General features: G+C 44.8%; 1 protein-coding gene across 2 annotated transcripts in view; it reads right to left on the bottom strand.

The window, feature by feature from the left end:
• The window catches only part of LOC138288179 (apoptosis-associated speck-like protein containing a CARD), a 52,068-nt gene extending 29,084 nt beyond the window's left edge, over positions 1-22,984 (bottom strand). The window contains exon 1 of one of the 2 annotated variants that reach the window (XM_069229503.1): positions 22,771-22,984. The gene's annotated coding sequence lies outside the window, so the exon portion shown is untranslated. The remainder of the gene's footprint in view (positions 1-22,770) is intronic. The other variant, XM_069229504.1, reaches the window with a different exon arrangement.
• Between the last annotated feature and the right edge of the window lie 2,429 nt (positions 22,985-25,413).

Genomic DNA, 25,413 nt, shown 5'->3' with positions numbered 1-25,413 from the left:
CCATGGGGATCTCCTGGAACCCCAATACCCTGGGTACCTCAGTACCATATACTAGGGAATTATAAGGGTGTTCCAGTATGCCAATGTGAATTGGTGAAATTGGTCACTAGCCTGTTAGTGACACTTTGTAAAGAGAGAACATAACCACTGAGGTTCTGGTTAGCAGAGCCTCAGTGAGACAGTTAGGCATCACACAGGGAACACATACATATAGGCCACAAACTTATGAACACTGGGGTCCTGACTAGCAGGGTCCCAGTGACACATAACAAACATACTGAAAACATAGGGTTTTCACTATGAGCACTGGGCCCTGGCTGGCAGGATCCCAGTGAGACAGTGAAAACACCCTGACATACACTCACAAACAGGCCAAAAGTGGGGTAACAAGGCTAGAAAGAGGCTACTTTCTCACAACGGTGACCTAAACGTTGAAAGAAACATAGCTTTATCAACATTAAGCATACTAAACACTTAATGCAGGCAACACAGAACGAAAGCCATACAACTTGGTGATTGCTGAATACATGCAACTCTATTCAACATGGAAACAGATTATATGCATCAGGTTAGTTATTCATTAGGAAATCCCTACCGAAATGTCACTAGCTGACATGTGCTGTGCAATTAAATGTGAGGATAAAAACTAAAAAGCAAAAATAGGACAAACAAAATTTGGAAGATTAACTTCTGGGCCAAATGAAAACTAACTAGAACTGGTAAAAAGGAAGTAAAATATGGAAAGTGTCAACATTTGCAGCTCTGTTTATAGTCTTCTCAAGGGGTCAGAAAAATCCTAAATCTAATCAGCACAGAGGATGGTTTAAGGAAAAACTAATAGCATTCAAGTATATGCCTAAGAAAATAATTCATGCAGAAAAGTCACTAGCAATAGTGACAAAGGGCAGGAGATTCAGCAGAGTCTTTGGTCATCAGCATAAGGGAAAAATGACAAAGATGGTAATTTCGACCCTGGCAGTCCTAAGACCACCAGGGCCACGGTGGCGGTCTCACCCCCGATGGGCCGGCAGTGAAGAGCGGCACATTCCGAGTGTGGCGTTTGGCCTCTGTCAAACCGCCACATCCCTGCTGGTACCGCCAGGGAGGTAGGAAAGCCGGACTGGAGGACAGCACCTCCGGGCCGGCTGTCCACTGAAGACTACCAGCGGTATTAGGAGTCACCTGTCCGGCAGGGTTTCCGCGACGGTAGCCCCTCCACGAAAACCCTGCCGGAAATGCTGCCAGCAACAGGAAATTATTTTCCAGTCACCGGCAGATGACTGCCCCCAACCCCCCTTTCAACACAGCACCCCCATCCCCACATACACGCACCCCCACCCCGCATATGTGCATTCACCAACATGCATACGTACATGCATTCACCAACACGCATACATACACTCATTCACCAACATGCATACATACACGCATTCAACAACACGCATACATACATGCATTCACTCACACCTACAGACACGCATTCACACAAACATACCAACATGCACTCACTTCAACAATCACACACACATACACACATGCATACACACATGCATTCACACATGCATGCACAACACCCTCCCATTCCCCTGCCCTGTCAGATGATCGACTTACCTTATTAGGCGAGGAGGTCATCCTCAAGGGAACAGGCACTTTCACAGCCGGCAGCACCCTGCCATCAGGACACTGCCACGCCGTATTACTGCTCATAATACGGTGGGTGGAGTCCTTGTGGCATGGTGGTGACAGCTTTGGAACTGCTTCAGCACTCTTAATATGGCGGTCAGAAGTCCATCACCACTGGCGGTTTTCTGGCACCCACAGCTTTGGCAGTCTGTGTAAAAGACCACTGAAGTCAGAATGACCACCTAAGTGTCCATGGGGTAGGGACAATGCTTGAAGGACTAAAACAGGGTAAAAAGAAAGGCTTGCTCCAGGGTCTGGAAAAGACTGCTGAAAGTTCATATGGGAACAGTAAGTTAAAAGCCATAAATTGTTCTGCATCATTGACAAGGTCTCAATTTTGGATCATACAATTCCATTATCCAATCAGGGGACATCACATGTTGGACATCTGCAACAGCCACAAACTTTCATAGCACTTCGCAACAATTGTAAATAGCATGTCCTAAGTTTCTCCATTCTCCTTAGCCAAGAACAACTTCTCATGCTCACTAGACATAAAACAATAGGGCACTACTATGCGATGGGAACAACATTTCTGAAACATAAACTAACACTTCATGTGAATGCAACCTGAAAAAAACATGTTAGCAAGTGAAAGGGTATCTTCTCAAGAATTCTGCAAAGTGATAGTCCTAAGAAATTACAATGGCTAAACTAAGCAATAGAAATAAATAGCATATTTTATTAACCAATTTAAATAATTTACCCTCAAATTCATTAACTTATCATTAATAAACCATATTTGAGATTCATGTTACAATGCATTTAGAAAGGAAATTAACTTTAAAATCACAGTCGTCAGTATTCCGTAGAACTGCATTGAGCCACAATACGTAGGAGGCACTTTAGGGTTAACAATAAAATCTTAATATCGTTTCAATGCGAACTGTTAATTAACATGATAAGGAAACAGAAAATCTCAAAAAAAAAAATGTATAATGATACTTTAAGAGCTTTACTACCAGGCTTTTATTCGCTAACCTACAGTGCATGCACATCAAAATAGGTTTTCAGTACAGCACTTTACACATAAACTGTTAAGCATTATTAGTGCACTTAAATGAATATATGGGCATGTTTAAATCTATAGTGTGACAAAAGATAGCAGCCATGTAACTGCTGCACCAGGTGCATTTGAGTTCTCAGCTAAGCAACTGGAAATTGCGTTGAGCTGAGATTACAAATCCTGTATGAGATGGTGTCACAGGAAGAGTCTCCCTCTTCTATTGGGAAGAACAGAGCGGCTCCCTATTTAGGTCACCCCATCTCTCACGGGCTTTATACAGATAACCTAACATAGCAACCTTTTTTTAACTTTTATACTAATTAAGCATTTGAATGAGAGCATACTCAGTGCTGCAACATGCATGAAATGTTAATTTGGGAACCCACAAATTGAAGGAAAGGCATAAAGACAGAAAGGGTGAAGTCATGAAGGGTGGAGTCAGAGTGGGTTAACTCAGAGCTACCTCACATATGGGCCACTAGTACATATTAAAACTCTGCTCCTTCCGCAGGAAAATAATACTTGTTTTATTTTAAATAGCTCTTAATTCCCCATTCCTGTCGCCGGCACACACCCCCACAAGTCCACACACATGCACACATCCACCCATGCATGACCACACTCTTACAAACATGCACCCCACTCACCCACGCACTTTCTACATACATCCCCATTCACTCGGAGACACTCACTGAAACATGCATTCACGCACTTACACACACTCAGGCACACACATGCAAATGCACACACATGCACACGAACACCCCCATTCACGCGCACACACGCACACAGACATTCACATTCAATTGCATACATGCATGCATTCATAGCCTCCTCCACATACACGCACACATTCACCACCCCCTCCGCACACTCATACTCATACTACACCCCACTCTGCATACTCGCACTCATACTACACCCCCTCTGCTTACTCGTGCTCATATTACACCCACCTCCCCCTTCGCATACTCACACTCATACTCCACCCCTTCACCTCCACCTAATCGCACTCATAATACACCCCTCTCCCCCTCTGCATACTCGCACTCATACTACACCCCCCTCCGCATACTCGCACTCATACTACACCAGCCTCCGCATACTTGCACTCAACTACACCCCCCTCTGCATACTCACACTCACGCACTGACACACGCAGACGCCCCCTGCATTCAAACTACCACATATGCACTCACACACGCAAACACACACACAGACTCCCCCGTCGGACGATCACTTAACTTTTCCGTCATAGAGGTCATCCGGGGGGGCAATGGGTCCTGGTGGTTTTGCACCGCCAGCACCACCACACCAGTAAGACTCTGCCAAGCCGTATTACAGCTCGTAATATGGCAGGCAGAGTCTTGCTGGCGTGGCAGTGCTGGTGATGCAACCACCTCTTCAACTCAGTTGACCAGGCCGATGGAGTCAAACTTCTGCCCATAAATGGGCAGAAGTCCACGGACAACTCCAAATATGGTAGTCAGCATACCCCCAGGACTGGCGGTATGTTGGCTGCAGTGGCTTCGGCAGTACCGTACCTTAAAAAGACCACTGAAGTCATAATGCGCACCTCAATCTGTTTCTAGGCTACAGAGTAGCAAGAAGAGACCAGATCATGAGCTAAGCATCTACTTATGGATTAAGGAGAGTCTAATTTGGTGTTTCATTTCCCTGCTGGGATAGGCGGTATGATGGGAGTTGTAGTTTGTTATGAATTCTATGGCTACTGTGAAATAGACAACACAAAAATACTACATCATAAAGCCTCTAGGTGTGGCTATAAATGGTACAATGCAATCCATGTCTTGGACTTGATGAGTTATGTATAACATGCATGAGCATCTGAGTTTGGGCTTAGTGAACTGTTTAAACCTGTGGTTACTCCCTGAGATGAGATACTGGCCTGGAATTTGTTTATAATATTTTGTTTATGATAATATGAGGAGGTCGTAAGTTTCAATATGTTGGCAACAATATAATAGCTCCACTTGGGCCTGATTTCTTACTTAAAGCACAGAAAGTATTATGTGAGTGTATATAAGTAATGCTTTCTACATGGGACAATAATATATAGTAATGGATAAGCTGAGACAGTGGTTGCTTATGGGAGTAAATGCCTATAGGAGCTATGATTTATGATGTAAACCTAAGTCACTGCCATGCCACATAGCAGTCAAATCTTTACATATGCCATTGTATTTCTCCCTTGTGGTGCCTGAACTCACAATGTTATTTTTATTATGAGTTTTGATTTAATATTAATCTACTCATGCACATGCAGGTAGTGGTATGGTAGATGTAATCAACAAACTACTGATATGTTATATTAGGTTTTTTATGTCTATGCTGATGTGTGCACTTTAAATGTGACATAACAGTATGACGCTCCTTTGTGTAGTCAAGGCTGCCTTAGCCTCAGAAATGCATTACAGCGGAGTTTCATTAAAATAAAGTGGAGCTGCAAATAACTTTGGAGTGTCAGCAGCATTTTTCCAAACAGAAGGAGGAGAGGTCTATGTGTATATGTTATATCCATGTGCGCCTGTGAGTGGAACAATACATGAAGGATGGTGTGCTGCACAATGCATGTATGTTATGTGCATGTGCTGGGTGTAGTTGTGATTGTGAAGGGTACAATACATAAAGGATGTAGTGTTGTACAGTCCATGTATGTTGTATGCATGTGCTGGGTGTATGTGTGCCTGTGAATGAGACAATACATGGCAGACATTGGGTTCCATTTTAGAGATGCTAGGTTGCATGGTGAAACATGAGGAGAGGTGGCAGAGGAATCCCCCAGTCAAATCTGTATATTGCTGCATTTATGTAAGCTGGGTGGGACGCAATGGAGAAGGGAGAGCCAGGTTCCCCAGTACACTTAAACAGGTGTTTTTTGATTCAGAGAGAGGTCACAAGAAAGGGGCCTAGGCACATCTCAGTAAGGAGCTGGGGCTTCTAGGACATTCAAGAAGAGTAGGGTTGAGACCCTAAGCCGTATCTTTTGATACACATATCACTGTGGCTGACATCCAGGTGTGAACTTATGGTTGCTCACATGGCTTGTGTTGTGGGGCTATCAGACATGGATTTGTTCCTGCTGTAGCAGACTGCTTTCAGGAGGAAAACAGAGCAGAGGAGTGCCCCCCAACATAAACCTCAAAGACTTAGGGCCTTATTTAGAGTTTGGCTTTTGGGTTAATCCATCACTCCATCACAAACATGACAGATATCCTGTCTGCTCTATTATGAATCTAATAGGATATAGTGGGATCGTAATACGGCAGATACGATGTCTGTCATCTTTGTGATGGAGTAACCCCATCTGCCAAACTCTAAATCAGGCCCTCAAACTCTAAATCACATTTGGTGTGTGGAAATAGATTATAAGAAGGGAGCATGAGACCCCAAAAATTCTCAACAATGAAGCAGTCAGGCTGTGCGAGGAGAAGCTCTACACGAGCGCTGCCTGTGACCAGCTTTGGGGGGCCAAGGCCTGCTAGTCTCTCTGCTGAGTGAGTGGAAATCATCAGGGGAATCCAAGACCATGTGCCCTGGCGGCTGGAGCACCAGCACCTACCTGCTTGCCAAAACCAGTGTGCCTTGTAAGGAACAGGAGAGCTTTGGAGGGAGCGAGGTCTACTGGGGAATCCTGGAGAATGGATCCTCTTAGTGAGGTGTGAGTAGATGGCTGTTGCATCGATAGGGTCATTGTACGATTGCGGAGAAAGTCAGCACTTTTTGTATGTCAGAGGATGGCCACCCTGAAGTTAGCCGTGGTCATTGCTGCACCAATCTGGTCATCATCTGTGTGCAATGATAGGCCAGCACCCCTGTCTGCCAGGAGAGTCTGCCACCAAGCAACTGACGTGCTGAGTGGGCTTAGCCCATGTGCAGTGGTAAGTTGGCAACCCCGTATGTCGTTGGAGACACTGTTAAGAAATCTGATGTGCTGTTTGGTTTGAAGTCCTGTGCAGTGGAGGGACAGTGTCCCTGAATACCAAAGAGGGCCACTGGGGCCAAGCAAGAAGTGTGACCTGGTTGGGATCATAATCAGAGGAGAGAGGCCACTGTGGTGACCCTAGTGGGTCGGCACCATGACGGAGGACGATTGCATCCCCCACTTATTGCAGGTTGAGCCAAGCAACTTGCTCAACTTGGAGGAGCAACAAGGCACATCTGATTGCTACAGCTGCAGACCATGTATGAGGAACCCATGGACCACTGAGCACAGCCCACCTGGTCCACGTGCAAAGAACTAAATGGAGGCAGCTGCTGCAGCCCCAGTGCCTACAGAGTGGGCACACTCAGGGGCTCTGGTCGCTCATAGCCTGCTGCTGTGGGTAAGACTGATTTGGGCAAGTTGGCCTTCGGGGAACATGCTTGCCAGACAGTACTTCGCCACTGGAACACTTTTTACTTTAACATATAGTCGAAGTGCAGCTCCTGAGACTCGGACTATTAATGGAGCATGACACTGAAGTCCCCTATAGTGAATGGGGAATAACTGCTACAGCTAGCACTGGCAGGGAGTGGGACTCTGGGAACTGCCTAAGATGCACTAGAACCCTGATCTCAGGGAATTGTGTGGATTGTCTGTGCATGTCGTATTCTACTTTGTGTTCATATATAAATAGTCCTTTTTTCATAAAAGCAGAAATGTAACTGCCCAACACCTGTATCTCCCCCCCACCCTCACCCCCTGAGAAGGATTGGAATACTCAACCCAAAATACTACTGACAGTCAGGTGCCGAAGGAAGATTTGGCCCAGTTGCTCAGGACCCATAGCAGGCCGGGAGGCCGGGCCCTATGACCTCAACCCCAACTGTTGGTCCCAGTAGCACTTGCTTGCCCATTGGCTCTCATAACAGGGTTCTGATAAAATGCTTCCAAATATGACCTACACCCCAGGGATTGGGGAATTACTGTGTAAGGACAGTTTTTCAAGCTGTAAAACCACACAGAACTTCCAATTCTTTGGGGTTTAATACATATATTTAACCCATGCTCTGATCAAGTGGTGAGCGCATGGGGGTGCCACTGGGTCTGGTGGAAAGAAAAGTAGGGGAGTGTAGAAAGTAGAGGAAAGTTTAGCTTTGGCAGGTGGAGCATTATATCCTCCTTTTACCAGATGGAGAAAGCGCCCTGGGTGATGGTGCAGTCAACGCTTCATCCAATCTGTCTGAAAAAAAAGGGGTCTGGCCTTCAAACAATCAGAAAAAACAAGTGCTAGAAAAACCAACTCAATCAGAAACAGACAGAGTGGAATTGCTTACAGTATTCCTCTCCACCTGACATCATAATCAGTGCCATGTTAATGAAATGTATTATTTAATGATTTTTTATTTATGTGATCTATCAGTCAATGCTAATGGAACCCCACTTTGTAACAATAAAAGGCTTTTCCTTAAGACTTGATTTTTTAACACCACTCTATGCCCATGGAGATTGTTGGCTGGCCCAATAAACATAATGAGTTGTTCTGCCTGAGTACTTGATCCATCCTGCTTCTCTCATAAAGTGGGGGCAAAACTATTTGACAAGAAACTCACTGGCCAAAAATGTGGGTGATTCAGATCAACTCAAATGCTCTGAATTGTATGGACATTCTAGCAATGGTCAGTGGGAGAGTAATATTGTGTGTTTTTCAGTATTGAAGGCCTGCAAGGGAGGGTATCCCTATTCAAGACAGTGCACATTTATTCCCAGCTCATCAGGAGGGGGTAGCCCGCTGTTGGGCAATAAATCTTTTCAGGCCTGGCTTAACAGCAAAGCTGTCTGCAAGACATGCTGTAATCAGATTTTTGTTTAATATACACACCAAGAGTGTTGGCTCCTACCAGAGGAGTGTTCTGTTGACTGTTTAGTGCATCATTGCACAGGCTATAGTGTTCTTGCATTGCCATGCACGAGGCAGTATTTTTCATCTCAAATATACACTGAATCAATCTCAAAATGCATACCAGACGAATCAGCTTTGCCAATGCTTGTTTATGCACTGTATTGAAAGGCAGTGTGTACGTCTGTAATATTATTTGTATTATCTTTTTGTAACTTTGAGCTCCATCTGCTACAATGTGGCATCTAAGATATCTAGACATAGTAAAATGATTGAGGTTTTCTACTATATCTGTATGGTCCTGTATAAAAAGAGTTCAGGGCCTTCAGGTGACGTGACCTCCCTTGCAGGGCATGGAAGAGAAAATGTTCCTTTGCCACATCCTATAAATCTGAAATATTTATGGATCATTTGGAGCGCAAAATGACAAGCACATATTTGAGTGTCAGCTTTTGAGAAGTTTGCAGAGGCTTCTTTCACACTTGCATGCCATTTAAATATCTCTGACTCTTTCTTAAGCAGTGAAAAACATTGTCACAATTTCCTCAAACAAACTAAATTCAGGTGATTTTATTAACAATAAACCATTTTTAAATGCATGACATTGTATTGCAGGGTACCATATGGTTTGGAACAATCTCTTCATTGCTGGCTCATAAGACATTTGAGACACTTGTCATGTTGTAGAAGTTGGGAGCTCATCTAGAGTTCGAGAGTTGCATGTCATGTTTAAAGGACACTGTCTCGTTGGTGGAGATCTCTGTGACAAAACGTACATCTTCCACTACGGCCCAAGAACTTTCACTGAACGATGAGCAGGTCTCCATGATCTATATTCTGAGGGAAGTGCAAGTTCTTGAAACACATAAACATGACTATAAATACAGGTCTGACTAGCGACATTTATTGTAAACATCTGACATCAATAGACCCCAATATTTCTCCATTTTCATCTACCAACAGCTCTTCCAAGCTTGAGATATTTCAATTCAGTAAGTTCAATATTTTCATATATATATCAGATAGCTTTAGTTGCCGGACGAGAGCTAAAGTCATCACGTAACCCACGTCACACAACACACACGCATACAGGGCTGTAGTCATGGGGTTGCATTTGAGGGTTTGGCTAACCAATATTAATGTTTGCCCTCACACCCCCCCCCCCAAAAAAAAAGAAAAATGACCCAGACACCTGCCAGAGTTTCTTAATAAAATATGTTTATTTAACCAGGGGTCTCCAACCTTTTCTGTAATAAGAGCTACTTATGTTCAATGAATATCATCCTGAGCTACTGTTATAACTATTGTAATAGTGAGCATAGCAGACATGATTACATCATGAAGTCATGTCCCCCTCCTGGAGCCTTATGAGGCCCTGAGACCCCATCCCCGTGACCAAGGATTTTCACAGTAGGGGAGAGGATAGGGGAGAGGATACCTGGCCACAGGGATACCATCCCCTGTGCCGTATATTAATTAAAGTGGAGGAGAGTGCATTGCCCCTGACCCCAAGCCTTAAGAGGCCGTGGGGATCCCATCCCCCAGGACCATAGTTTAATTGTAGAAGAGGGGGGGGCCTTGCCCTAAGAGGTCATGGGGACCCCATTCCTGGGGGCAAATGCCTTACTATTTGGGGAGGGGGCTAGTGTCCCCCCTCCTCAAACCCAAATAGTCCCCGGGTACACCATTCGCAAGGGACATATTTTAATAAGAAGGGACAGGTCAGGTGCCCCCCTCCGAAGCCTTAAAACACCTGGGGTCCCCATCCCCATGGGTTGATTACAATAATTAAGGGGAGGGGGCTGCACAGCACCCCTTCCCAAGCATATTATGGCCTTGGAGACCCCATCCCGAAGACTTAATAAGCCAAGGAGTCCCCATCTCCTCTGGATGAATTCTAAGGAAAGGGGGACATGCAGTCCCCCCTTCCAAAGTCTTATGAGGCCCCAGGAGCCCCATCCTCCAGGGCAAAAAGCAATAAAATAGGGGAAGGGTCCGCGCAGCCTCCTTGAGCCTTAATAGACCGTGGGGACCCCATCCCTCAGGGTCACAAGTGGGTGCCCCGGTGTCCACTGAAGGCACCCACAAACTTCAAGTTGGGGGCCATGGATTGAGCCCCAGGGAGCCTGTGATATCAGCTGGCTCCCTTCATATATGGGAGCAAGCGTTGCTCCTGCCCGGAGGAAGCAGCTGTCTTTGCTTGGTCCCTCGAGGTGAGAGCAATGTCTATCTTCCTGTCCACACTCCTGCGGGCAGGGAAACACAAGTCTGCTCCCACCTGGCGGGAGCATGTTTACATCTCTTTGTATAGGAGCAGACTTGCCTTCCCTACCTGCAGTCCTGCAGATATGGAAGGCATGTTTTCTCCAGTTTGACGGAAGATTTAAAAACGCTCCCATCAGACAGGAGCAAACATATGTTTCCCAGGTATGGACTCCCTGGGACAGAGAATTTCAGCCGGCCCAAGGGATGGGGTGCCTGGTGCCGTTTAAGGCTCAGAGAGGGGGGCTGGATGGCCTCCCTCTCCTTTTTTGGTGTTTGCGGCCCCAGGACTGGGGTCCCTATGGCCTATTGAGGCTTTATAAGAAATGGGCCTCAGGGGATGGGATCCTTGGAGCATACAACGAGTCAGGGAGGGGGATGTGTGGCCCCTCCCCTTTTTCCACATTTCAGCCACTGGGAATGGAGTCCTTGAGGCTGCCTGCAGCCCAGACAGGTCCTAGGTTGCTTGTGTTCTGGTTTAGGGAGCACCTGGCCTGGCAGCCTGGCTGGACTGCTCTCATGAGAAGCAGGATTAAGACTGATTTTCATATGGCTGGGTCCATACTGAGGTGGCATAGTGGGAAAAAAATTATGGATTTGAATGCGGCCCAAGCGATTGCCAGTAGCTGAGATTAATTCAAGTACTCCATCCATCATCTTGCTCGTTTTACATCAGCTGCTCTAAGCGTACGCCCAGACATGGGCCCCAGGTTCACTGTACCGCTGGAACCAAGCTATACCTGGTTGAAGAGCCCTAAATAGGGTGAAACCTGTCCTAGGTTGCTTGTATTCCAGTTCAGGGGGGACCTGGCTTGGCAGTTCAGGATGGACCATTCTCATGAGCAGCGGGGTCAAGACTGATTTGCATATGGCTGGGTACAAACTGAGGTGGCACGGTGGGCTAAAAAACAATGGATCGGGATTGAATTGCCAGTGGTTGAGAGTAATTCAAGCATTCCATCCATCACCTTATTGTTTTCTCATCACAGAGCATGATTCATAGCTGCCAGGTTTCCCAAGTCCTTGTGTAATGTGCTGCTCAACCCAGATTTTTCCCTTTAAATGTTGGGACTTGTAGCTTTGTTTTATAATGGAATAAGCAAGACTACCAGCCCCACAGTTCAAAGCCAAAACCTGGACTGGGGGAACACATCAGGTATGGACCTGGAAAACTTGGAAGGGCTGATGATCCAATATGCAAATGGTTAATTCATAACTCACTAGCAAACCCTATGGACAGGGCAGCTGCCTGGCCAACTATGGCTCCCACGACTGGAGCTGGAACTAGTGCTCTCAGCAATTGGCCCCATCCAAGCCTCCCTCAAACATCTAACTTCTACCATGGATACGTACCTTGCTGGTGACTGTCTGAAGGAAGTCCCCTTTTGTACAGCATCTTAACTTCCTTATAACTATGATGGGTGAATGCTAATGCCGTGCCTACGTTTTTACGGGTGCTTTTGATCTAATGTAACTGAACCATCCAACCGTTGCAATACCCCAACTTCAAATCCATCTAGTCAATGGGATTTAAAGTTGATGTGTAAAAGCATGATTGGTGAGCTTTAACACATGCCTCTTTTTGTAAATCAAACTCAATTATTCCTTCAAATGATTAGCACTAATAAATGCTAAATCATCTTGCATACTGCACCAGTTTCCCTACAATTTCAGTGAGAGAATGGACCCCAAGCGCCCTTCTTTAATGTTGTCCATTATTGGGGGGTCATACCCCCACCTAAAAATATACTTCTAGCTACAGGCTTGTTGTGTAAGAGTGCTACCTTTTGTGTGCACTTAAAGTCTATCCCCAGAATTGGTTCAATTAATATAGACAATTTGTGCAGAATCAAGAAAGCACATTTGCCTTTTGCGTGGACTATTCATTCTGAAGGCTGTTGTGTGAGTGGTGTGTGCTTGTGAGGGACCTCTCTCTGTCCTGTACGGGCCCCAGTGCCAGTATCCATCTCTATGGAACTGTCCATATTTCCTGATCTGTATCCAAAGGTTTGTGTCTGAGTTCTATTGTCTGTGTCCCTGTTCTCGTGTTAATAAATTATGGTCCATGTTTCTGAGACTATGCACACATAATGGTTTATCAGTATATGTGTCCTACTGTATCTGACCCAGTGACTGCATAGATGTGACCATGTACCTATGTCTATTTCCTAGTGTTAATGTCCTTTCCATTGTCCTTGCCATAGTATCCTGCCCCAATGTCCATATCAAAGTGTCAAAGCCACAGTGTTAGTATTCCAGTGTTATTGTTTCAGTGTTAGTGCCCAGTGTCTAAGTTTCATGTCTAAGGGATTATGTCACAGTGATAGAGCAGGGCCAGATTTAGCACTGGTGGCACCTGTTGTGACAATCTTTTTTGCTCCCCTTGACACTTCCTTGGATTACTTCACTACCACCTGGCATAAGTGCCCCTAATCTCTCCATAGCCCCTGTTAGAAATGGGGTCTTTGGTTGGCAGTCAGGTTACATCCTGTCCAAGCAAGGACCCTCACTCTAGTTAGGGTAAGTCACACACAATCCAAATTATCCTGTGCCCACCCTCTGGTAGCTTGGCACTGAGCAGACAGGCTTTACTTAGAAGCTGATGTGTAAAGTATTTGTGAAATAGATCATGCAATAACACAGTATAGCACCACATAAATACACCACACAGTGTTTAGAAAAATATAGAATATGTATCTGATAAGATGCAGGTCAAAACGATTAAAATACAATAAGTAAATGTTGAGCTATCACTGTAAAAGTGATATAAGTCTCTTAAGTCTTTGAAAAAGCAATAAATGTCCCTTAAAAACAATAAATGTCTCTTGCAAGCACAAAGTACCTGGTTTGCGTTCAAAATCTCTGCAAGGGTCCGCAGAGTAGGCGATGCGTGGAAGACTTTGCGTCATTTTCCGGCACGCGGACTTGGTTCTTCTACGGGTTGTGGGGTTTTCTGGCGTCCCGGGGACGGTGTGTGGAATCCTGGGCTTGCAGAGCGAAGTCACAAGCACTGCGTCGATCCAGTGGGCGTTGCGTTGAAATTTCTCCTGCAAGGCAGGCGCTGCGTCAATTTCTCTCTGGAAGCCGGGCTGCGTCGTTCCAGGTCGGCTGTGCGTCAATCCAGTGGGCCGTGCATCAAAGTTCCAGATGCTACGCTACGCTGGTGCTGCGTCGATCTTCTCATTGCGAAGTCGGGCTGCGTCGTTCCGGTTCAGTGTGCAGTGAATTTCTCACCGTGATGCAGGCTGTGTGTTGTTTTTAGCATGCTTTTCGACGCACAAGGACTCCAGTTGCAGGAGTGAAGTCTTTTTGGTCCTGAGACTTCAAGGAACAGGAGGCAAGCTCTATCCAAGCCCTTGGAGAGCACTTCTCAGCACTGCCAGAGAGCAGCAAGGCAGCAGGGAAACAGCAAGGCAGCAGTCCTTCTCAGAAAAGCAGTCCAGGTGAGTCCTTTGGGCAGCCAGGCAGTTCCTCTTGGCAGGTCTGGTTCAGGGATTCTTCACCAGCAGGTTTCGTGTTCAGAAGTGTCTGTGAGATACAGGGCCTGATTCAGACCTTGGCGGGCGGCCGAGGCCACCCGCCAAGGTCCCGCCGACAAATGACCGCACCGCGGTCAAAAGACCGCGGCGGCCATTCATACATTTCCGCTGGCCCGGCGGGCGCTCATCAAAAGAGCGCCCGCCGGCCCAGCGGAAATGCCCCTGCAACGAGGATGCCGGCTCCGAATGGAGCCGGCGGAGTTGCAGGGGTGCGACGGGTGCAGTGGCACCCGTCGCGTATTTCAGTGTCTGCATAGCAGACACTGAAATTCTTTGTGGGGCCCTCTTACGGGGGCCCCTGCAGTGCCCATGCCATTGGCATGGGCACTGCAGGGGCCCCCAGGGGCCCCGCGGCACCCCCTACCACCATCCTGTTCCTGGCGGGAGACCCGCCAGGAACAGGATGGCGGTAGGGGGTGTCAGAATCCCCATGGTGGCGGAGCGCGCTCCGCCGCCATGGAGGATTCTGCAGGGCAGCGGGAAACCGGCGGGAGACCGCCGGTTTCCCGCATCTGACCGCGGCCGAACCGCCGCGGTCAGAATGCTCTGCGGGGCACCGCCGGTCTGTCGGCGGTGCTCCCGCCGACCCCGCCGGGGTCAGAATGACCCCCACAGTACCTACCCCATGAAGTGTCTAAAGTCTGTGGTTTTGGGTGCTCTTCTTATACCCATTTTGGCCTTTAAAGTAGGCTTACTTCAAAGGAAAGTATCACTTGTTTGTGAAATCCTGCCTTCCCCAGGCAAGGCCTCAAACACACACCAGGGGGTTGGAGATTGCATTGTGTGAGGGCAGGCACAGCCCTTCCAGGTGCGAGTGACCACTCCTCCTCTCCCTCCTACCACAGATGGCTCATCAGAATAGGAAGGCTACACCCCAGCCCCCTTTGTGTCACTGTCTGGAGAGAGGTGCAAACAGCCCAACTGTCAAACTAACCCAGACAGGGAATCCACAAACAGGCAGAGTCACAAAATGGTTTAAGCAAGAAAATGCCCACTTTCTAAAAGTGGCATTTTCAAACACACAATCTTAAAATCATGTTTACTAAAAGATGCACTTTTAAATTGTGAGTTCAGAGGTCCCAAACTACACATGTCTATCTGCTCCCAAAGGGAATCAATGCTTTAATCATGTTTAAAGACAGCCCCCAGGTTAACCTATGAGAGAGATAGGCCTTGCAACGGTAAAAACTGAATTTGGCAGTATTTCACTGTCAGGACATATAAAACACATTAGTATATTTCCTACCTTAACCATACACTGCACCCTGCCCATGGGGCTACCTATGGCCTACCGTAGGGGTGTCTTAAATGTAGAAAAAGTGAAAGGTTATGCCTGGCAAGAGGGTACACTTGCCAAGTCGAATTTACAGTTTAAAACGGCCCACACAGACACTGCAGTGGCAGGTCTGAGACATGATTACAAGGCTACTTATGTGGGTTGCACAACCAGTGATGCAGGCCCACTAGTAGCATTTGATTTACAGGCCCTGGCACTTCTAGTTCACTTTATTAGGGACTTACTAGTAAATCAAATAGGCCAATCATGGATAAACCAATCAACAGTACAATTTACACAGAGAGTATATGCACTTTAGCACTGGTTAGCAGTGGTAAAGTGCCCAGAATCCTAAAGCCAACAAAAACAGGTCAGGAAAAATAGGAGGAAGGAGGCAACACGTTTGGGGATGACCCTGCAAAAAGGGCCAGGTCCAACAGCCCTTCTCTTAAATACATTTCATTTGTTTAAAGCACTGGTAAAGTCTGGCTTTACTAATCCACTCAGCTTTCACATAAAATACAGATCTGTTCTTTACAACAGGCATATTAACCCTCTTTTCTACTTTATGGCGAGTCAAAACTGCCACTAGACTAAAGATCTCTCTCTCTAGCAGGAACATTAATCACAAGAGTTATCTTGATAACTTTTAATTGCTTCCTGAAAGCTGGATGCAAGAAGAACTCTGAAGCAGATGCTTTTAAATCTTTAGTTATTGCAAACACAGCACTCCACCTCCCAGGTCAGTGACCCCCTCCCACCCCCCACAAAGGTCAGCGCCCAGTACATCGGCAATGGTTACACCACGTTAAAGCTGGCCCTGTGTCTGAGTGTCTTCTTTTCAGTGCCAGAACTTCAAGTGTTAGAGCTTTAATGCTGTGTTCATGGGCTTGTGTATGTTTCCATAGGTATTTTTCACAGATTTCACATGTCAATGTTCATGTCTGGGTGTTATTTGGATAACTGCTACAGAGAAGGAGTAGATACAGTCAGAAGTACAGACAGTAAAAACATCCTTGGCATTTGTCAGGGTCGGGCTCTGGGAACACAGATGTAAGGGTCACTGAGCTGTCCATGAAGAATACTGAGGGTCCTTGCCAGCCAGTGCACCAAACACCAAGGGTGACTAGTGTTAATGGGTAAAAGGGGCGTTGAACTGCTACCCTCGAGGGAAGAGGCAAGAACAGGGAAATAAACACAGAACAGCTGAAAATTAATCACTGCTCCAAGACAGTGTGCTGAATCTCTTGGGTGAACTCTAGTGAAGTTTGCAGATGCCCTACTGTGCAAGTGGCAGCTGGGTGAGGTTTTCTTCAACCTGTAAGCAGTAGCTACAGCTGTGACATCATCGGAGAGGGAGTGTTCAATTATAAAGCAATTGATTCTGTTGCTTTTGGGGCACAAAAACAGTGGCCCTGGGAGGAGTTACGAAATCCACTTCTATGGCTGTGGGTGGAGTAGGGCAATGAGACAAGGAGAGAGTGGGTGGCAACAATATGTTGGTCATCACAGAGGGGTAGGATGTAGGAAGGGTGCAATGGGTTGCTCTCCTGGCTGCAATACATGGTTCGAAATGACTTTAGTTTCACCTAAACTGTTATAGAGCTGAGCAGGTCAGAGATAGAGTGCTCCTTATCATGACCGTATAGGCCCAAGGGAGAGAAGTAACCAGCTGCACTAGTGGGCTAAGAGGTAAATGTGCAGTTAAGCTTCTGCCTGCATCAGAGGCATCGTTGACAACCCCCCCCGCTTTCGCTGCTAAAGTGGGGTGGGGTTCTAGAAGGAGTGTATGAGTGAAAGGGATGGATGGATAGGATGATGGGATAAAGGATGGAAGGATGGTAGAATGAGTGAAAAGATGGATGGGTGAGTGGAAGGGTAAATGGATCGCGGAATGGATGGATAGAGTGAAAGTATGGATGAGTGAAAGGATGCAAGTAAAGATGGATGAGTAAAAAGTGGGTGGATGAATGAAAGGCAGGGTCGATGGATGTCTGGATGAAATGATAGAATGGATAGATGAGTGAAAGAGTGAATTGATGGATGGATGAATAGATGAAGAGAGGGATGAGTGAGTGAAAAGATGGATGGTTAAGTGAAAAGGTAACTGGGTGGATGGATGGATGGATGGATGGGTGTACGGATGGATGGCTGAGTGAAAGGGTGGATAAATAGATGAGCCAAAGGGAGGATGATGGATGGATGGAGTGAAAGGAAGGATAGAGGGAGCGAGAGGGTGGATGGATGAGTGAAAGGATGGATGGCTGGTTGAATTGATGGATGAATGGATGGATGAAAATGGTGGATAAGTGAAAGGATGGATGATTGAGTGGATGGCTTGGTTTGATGGATAGGTGTCCCTGGACCAATGGAGTTTCTCCTTTATGGGCTCCACAGCTACACTAGACCCTCTGTGTTTTGTGGTCCATTCACTCTTTATATAATAAAAATATAATTCAGACATGCTTCGGGTCCAACAACAAACTGAGGCAGCTAGGGACATTGTTTGATTGCTGACACAGGTACATGAAGGTGCCTGTGCCAGCAATCAGAGATACTGTTTAGGGATGGTGAAATCCCAGCACTGTGAGCATGTCTGTGTGACAATGTGTGTGGGCTGAAGTGAGGGAGAGTCAGTGAAGGACTGAGTCGGACTGAGTGATAATGAGTGACAGTAAGGATGAGTGTGTGTGTGAGAATCAATGTAAGCGTGTGAGGGAGAATGACAGTGAGGGTAACTGAGTGTGACTGTGTGTGAGACTGAGCCACAGTAAGACAGTAATTCAGAATGAATGACAATGAGTGGCACTGAGTGAGACAGTGTGGGCCAGAGAAGAATGAGTGAGACTGCATGAATTCATGAGACCAAGTCAGACTGAATCAGAGTGATACAATAAACATAGTGCAAGAAAGTGTGACACAACCCTTCAAGGAAAAGCTCTTTGGAATTTGAGCCAAGGATTGCGCCCCCATAATATTTAAATGTCACCAGCTGCCAGTGCCAAACACCAGATATGCATCGGAATGTTGACCTCACTAAGACTTCTTGGATCTCTCTCTATATGTGGACGAGCAGTCAAGACCTAGCTCAGGGACGGTGATGTAGGATGAATCTAGGAACAGTAACTAAATAATGTTTCCTCAGTTGCCGACGACTAACTAGAGTTGTGTGATAACACAACCCTTTAAAAATATTTTAATCTACACTAATATAGTGTATAAATGCTAGGATCCAAAATGTTAGCTTGCTAGAAGTCTATGTAAAACAATATTCAATGATAAAGCAATGCAGTAATGAATACCAGGGCCGGCTAAAAAATCTAGATGAGGTTAGAGAAATACTAATGTTGCCAAAGCTTGGAACAGAGTTCTAATATTTGTGAAGATCAAAACACACCTGAAGCAGACCACTCCTGAAAAATTTAAACATGAAGACAATGCAATGTAGTATGGAAATGGCAATATGGTGAGGCAGGCTCTGCAAATGGTTACAGTTTGTAAACAGTGATTGGCAATAACTGCCTGTAACAAAGGACTACTGCAATCTCCCTTTAAAATGGGTACCTTGTAGCAAGTCACCCATTATATTCATGATCGTATAAATACCACAAAGAACATAAAGAAGCAATAGCAATTCAAGTGACAAATACTTGCTACCTGCGAGGTAGGAGGACAGTGTCTCGGAGATCATGGATGTGTTATAGACATTAGTGAAGTACGGAGACCTGGGAATAGGGAAGAACAAAATGGTGCAAGGCCAAGTACACACATCAGTCACAACAGACCGCATCAGTGACCCAGTCTGGCTAACTATCTGCATGCTAGACCACTATACATGGATCAAAGTAGAACCAAAAGAAGAAAAGCCTATGCAGTGAGGATGAGGAGTGTTCTTACTAGACAGAATCTCGCTTAATCTTTGTAGTAGTCAATCTTTCAGCATTGCACCTCAGTCTTTGTAATGGGCTTGAAAGGATTCAGCAGATGTTTGCACAATTCTACAGTAGTTAAGAACATTACTTCTGCAGCACATTTCCAGTTTTGTGCTAAGGTAGCACAGGCTTAGAGGTTCTGGACAGCATCTGTGATCTCATTAGGCTGGCTAGGGGACGATCTGTGTAAGGCTGTCAGCACCATCAGTGCAAGCCAGGAGAGAAGTAATGCCTTTAGGATAAGCCTTTCTGTGTGCTGCTCCACTGTGGACTATGTGTAGTCACATCCAGACAGTCCCTAAAAAAAGAGTCTGGTAAACAGCTCCCATAAGAACTCCTTTGCTTCCCTAAAACCACAATCATCTCCCACCAACCACATATTCTACAAAGGCGGTCAATGGAGGTTATCAACTTTTCCATTTTTGGGGCTTATTAATAGTGTTCCTGAGAAGCACGTAGCATGCAATTTGAGGGGTCCCAAGGGCTTATGTGCCCCACAAACACTGCCAAAAATGTTAAATCTAAGCAAGCAAGTATGGACGTAGGAAAATGGCATGGTTCGCAAAGCCAATAGCTGAAGTGCGCATCTTAGACCTTTGTCTATCCAGTGCTTATGTGCTACTAGTGGTTGCCTGCTAAGATGATGCAGTGATGATGGTAGACCTTGAAATAAACACACACAGAACTCAAGGTATACACTGAAAGAACAGTAAAATTATCTTAATGGAGCCTAAAGACCTTCAAGGAACTCTAACCCTTTCTTTATTCTCAAAGGTTCTGAATGATGGCCAGTGTGGGAACTCCAGTCACAGAGGTAATACTAGGAGAAGCCCAAGTCTCTCACCAGTCTCCAGGTAAAGACATATATCCCAATAATGTCAATACAAAAGGGAACCAGTCACACACCCCATACACTGGAGCCGTCATGTAGAGGCCCATCTTGGTCATTACTAACAGACACTTCAACACTGGCATTGGCAGTAATTAGAGACACGAGCACAGACACTGTCAAAGTTCAAGGCTGGCTTGGTTGAGGAAGGAGAAGGAAGGCTTAAGACTCTGCATTTCAGCCGTAAAGAAATCTATGCTTCACTGTTGGTGCAGTGAGTCACACCCAATACAAAATTAGTAAAATGGAGATCCCGGCAGACACTAGGAAGCAATTGACCACTCATTTAAATGTCCCCGGGCCTGGTTAGGATGTAGGTTAAGATTGGTCTGTGTAGGAGAAATGGCAATAAAAAACAGCCCATTGAGCTCACAGAGTTGAAAACTCACTCACCCTTCCGTGCAGAAACTTCAACTCCCCAGTTATTGAAAACATGCTACTTGCTTTCCTAGTTTTTTTTCTTCTGGGACGTACCGGTTTTCCTCCAACCCCTTAAAGGTGGTTATATGCTTTAATCACTTTGTAAGAAGTTGATATGATTTATATTACTCCTTTACCGACCTGTCCAATTATAACACATTTGTTGATGGTGTATGTTGAAGGTAACTCATCCATGCAGGGAAAGTACCTTCAACCACTAATGTACTAATAAAACCGAGTCACTTAAATGTCTTGGGGCCACATACACAAAGCATTTTACTAGTCACAAATGGGCCGATTCATAGAATCGGCCGGTTTGCGACTCAAATTTTTTTGGGGGCGATGTACAAAGCCCAAGTTGCGATTCAGTAGTTGTTACCAGGTTTTATGTAATAGGAAGGGGCATGTTCAGGGTGTCCCTTCCAAATACCGAATTTGAATGTTATGTATGACTGTTTTGCAACCGTGAATGCGGTCGCAAAACAATCACAGTTAACACCAATTTCAAATTGGTGTTAACCCATTCGCAAACGGGAAGGGGTCCCTAAGTTACTCCTTTCCCTTTGTGAATAGTAGCGAATATATTTTTACAGAGCACCACTGCCTGCTTTGAAAAAATGAAAATATATATTATTATTTTTTTTTTTTTAAGTACATCCCGTTTTCCTTTAACTGCATTTTAAGAAAACTGCTTTATTTGAAAACCAGTCACAAACATGGTGGTCTGCTGTCCTCAGCAGGTCACCATCCCTGTGAGTGCGCCCATTCCCAATGGGATCGAAACTTTTGACCTACCTCATTAATATTTATGAGGTATGTCATTTACGATCCTATTGGGAATCCCAATCAGTGTACTTACCTCTGTTGTACATCAGGTTTTGCGACTCGCAAACTGGGAGTTGCTAAGTCTTGCAATTTGCGAGTCGCAAAACCTGATCTTCGTACATGTGGCCCCTGATGTACGACCTTTTGTTTTGCGACAAGGAAAAAGCATTTTAGTATGTACAGACCCATTTTTGCGATTCGGTAATCTATTTACCGAGTCACAAAAAGGGTTTTCGTGTCGCAATTAGGAAGGGGGCCATCTATCCCCCTTTGCGAGTTGCAAAGCCTGGTGTACAACAGTGTCAATGACACTGTTTGCGATTCGCAATGGGGTCGCAAATGACCTACCTCATGAATATTCTTGTGGTAGGTCGCAATTTGCGACCCCATTGGGAATGGCGGCACTCACATTGATGGTGGCCACCATGTCTGTGACTGCTTTTAAATAAAGCAGTATTTTTTTTTTTTTATCCAGCCCATTTTCCTTAAAGGAAAACGGAATGAATTTCAAAAACTAAAATAAAAAGTTTTCTTTTCATTTTTTCAGAGCAAGCAGTGGTCCCTGTGACCACTGCCTGCTCTAAAAAACTGTATTTGCATGCATTCACAAAGGTGAAGGGGTCCCATGGGGAATCGCAATAATGGGTCTGTACATACTAAAATGCTTTTTTTCTCGTCGCAAACGGTACTTACACGTGGCCCTTGGTAGCTTCCTCCTGCGCCCTATCCTGTACACACAGCCATTAGGAAAGGTGGATTTCAGAACTGAAGACAATATGATAATGCAGACGCAGTACCGTAAACATTCATTCGGGGTCAGCTCACCTGCTGTTTCTTGCTTTTATTAACTCTCTTGTTCCATAATTAAGGCGCTTTACAGAGAACTCATCAGAGTTACGCTGCAATAACAAGCTACCAAATGGAGCAAGCATTGGCTATAAACAGTAGGTAATAGAGTTACCGAATACATTTATATAACAAGGTCTGCAAAATATGAACTTCTTTGGAGCTGTTTAAAAGAAGGACGAAAATGTAAGAATTTAGTTCAAGAAGAGGTGAAAGAGGTCGGTTCACTCGGAGCTTAAACAACCTTACCTCTCACTATTGCTGAACACCCTCCACCCGTCAGAAGCGGAAATCTCTCCTGTTACCTCTACGTGCGATGTTTCCTTGTGTCTGCAGGTAAGAAAATTCAACAGCAGGGCCTTCCAGAGCTACAGTTTCGACATCCAGATGACTGTAGCTCTGCTATTACCGCAGTGTAGGCGACCCTTCCTTCCTGCGCATAAAACAAAAGAATAGTTCTCCTCTCAAGGGTAGTCTGAAAGTGAAACTGACAAGTGTGGCAGGTTGAACTTTGCGCCCATCTATCTTCCTGCTTCTTACCGCGCCTTGCACGAGACAGATAACATCACTTAATTCACAGCAAATGCAAAGAACAGCGAAGGATCGGATGCTTATGCGTTAATACTAGTGTGTTAATTAGCAAAGAGTATGGACGCATTGTGGCGTTTGTGGAATTTTTTATGGTCTGGCTTGACAGTGTTGGAGTGTACGTTTTTAAAGAAATATTAATACAAAAGCTTGCAATAAATTGTGTGATAAAGCTGCATAGAAAATGTGTTAACATACAAAATAATGCACATGTTTGAAATGTGCCCACGGGGAGTGGCTACCAATGTATACGTAGACTAATGTAAAGGCTTATTAATTCTGAATTATTATGCAATATGTTTTGAATTTATATTAGTACATCATAATTAAGGGTATATGTTAAGACTTTTCTTCATTAACAAGAGGCTTTAACTTAGCAAGGGCTTGGGCCTAGCTGCCTGGCCTCATATTTGAACTGTATTTTCTAAGGTGTAGTGTGCTGCTTTTACTGAAGGCCAGGAAGCTGTACTTTTCCAGAAGTTATGTGTGTGTAGCCGTAGTAAATTCTTTCTCCTAGGAGAAGACAATGAAGACACTGACTGGAGCGCAAAGTGTAACATTTTCTACCTGACATTCCAGCCGCTGAAGGCGTCAATAAAATGGACCGATCCATGACATGGGAACTGTGAACTGTGGAAAATTCGAGGAAGGTGTTTGTAAGATTATTGGACAGAGACACGGATGCACGAAACTTTATCCAGTTAGGAATTAAGGAATATTTAGACAGTTTTGATTTAATCGCGTGACCAGAAAAGAAATCAGCATTCATTCCTTTCTTCCAGCCATTGCCATTTCTGCCATTCTTCCGGACACTCCAAGCCCATACTTTAGCCTTCTAGTCATCCTATCACCCAAACCACCCTCTGCCCACTTTTGCTTGATATTATCTTTTCTTCTATCTGAGGAAAGTAATCCATTCCTTAGCTATGCTATCTTGAGACTTTGCCCCGTCCTAACTTTGCCTGATGCTGATGAACTGATGTCCTGAGGACGAAGACTGATGCTGTTTGTTTATCTGTTGGATTGGTAACTGTCCGATGCAAATTGTAATTGTCTTGTTTGCCTTTTCTTTCTAGGTACCAACTGCTATTTTGATAGAGGCCTTAGTATAGATGTTTTCTAAATTCGTGTTCACTAAAATGTTTTGCATGAAGCCCAACATGCTAATACTAATTCGAGGTTAGTTAAGGTGTTCACTAATATCTAATGCAAAATAGACAAATGACTCAGTTCTTGCTTTGTTGATTCATGTACTAATGAGACTCTGCTAAATTGATTCATATTAATGATGTGCTTAAATTCTGAATTACTAAATTCCATGCATTGATTAAGTTGTGCTCTGATTGTTAATTGATAGTGTTTTCTGATGCGTTTATTGCTATTGAATTAACAGACTGCTATTAGATTGTTACAAATAGGGAAATAAATATCCTAACACTTAATTAAACTGGTGTGGTTATTCATGACTGAAAGGTCATAGTGTGTTCAATTATTTATTCTTATTGATTGTTTATTGATTAGTGATTGTCATTATTGATTGTTTATTTATCTATTGATTGATGATGCTAAAAATGTATTTCGTACTGGGAAGTCTCCAAACGCGGTCCAAAGGTTTGCCCACCTAAATGCATCTCGTTGTAAGTTTACTTATTAAGGCTCTGACGCGCAAACAGTTTTTGGTAGCAGTGTGGATGGTGTGGCCCTTTGGGGCCCCAGTACGAAAGATCAACAGTTTTGGTAGATACTGATGAGTTTGGCCCTTTGAGGTCTTGGCACAGATGGTACAAGGTGAAGCGGTTTGGTGGTAGGCAAGGTGTACCGAATTAATTGGGTTTTGTGAGTTTTCTTTTTTAATGATGCAAATTGGAGAGATGATGTGTCCCTAAGTCCCAAATGACTTTCCTGGAATCTCAGAGCTTGCTGAAGGGAGTTTGAGTATGTTCTTGGCAATCTAGTGATAGTGTGAATGAAGTAGATTTTGTGCTTGCACAGCTTATGCAAATCGCAGGTGAATTGTGAGGTTTGTGAGGATTTTAGGCCAAATGATGTTGTTTTAGGAGGAGTATGAGAGTAGGGAAGTCGGCGAACTTCATGTGAGTGTGGTGCTTTGTGCTAAAAAAATTGTCCACGTGGTTGTTGATGATGTACGGACCCTGTGTGGTCTAAGACTCCGGAGTATATTGATAAGTGTATGAGACACTTGGTTTATGTTGTAAATTGTGTGGTTTAATAGGTTGATAGTGAAGTCGACGAGTCGAGTTTGAGTCAAAAGTGAGTGAATGAAAACTTCGATGGAGATTTGGT

Source organism: Pleurodeles waltl, chromosome 4_1 (assembly GCF_031143425.1).
Source record: "Pleurodeles waltl isolate 20211129_DDA chromosome 4_1, aPleWal1.hap1.20221129, whole genome shotgun sequence".
Classification (NCBI taxonomy): Eukaryota; Metazoa; Chordata; class Amphibia; order Caudata; family Salamandridae; genus Pleurodeles; species Pleurodeles waltl.
This window is presented reverse-complemented; position numbering and strand designations above follow the sequence as displayed.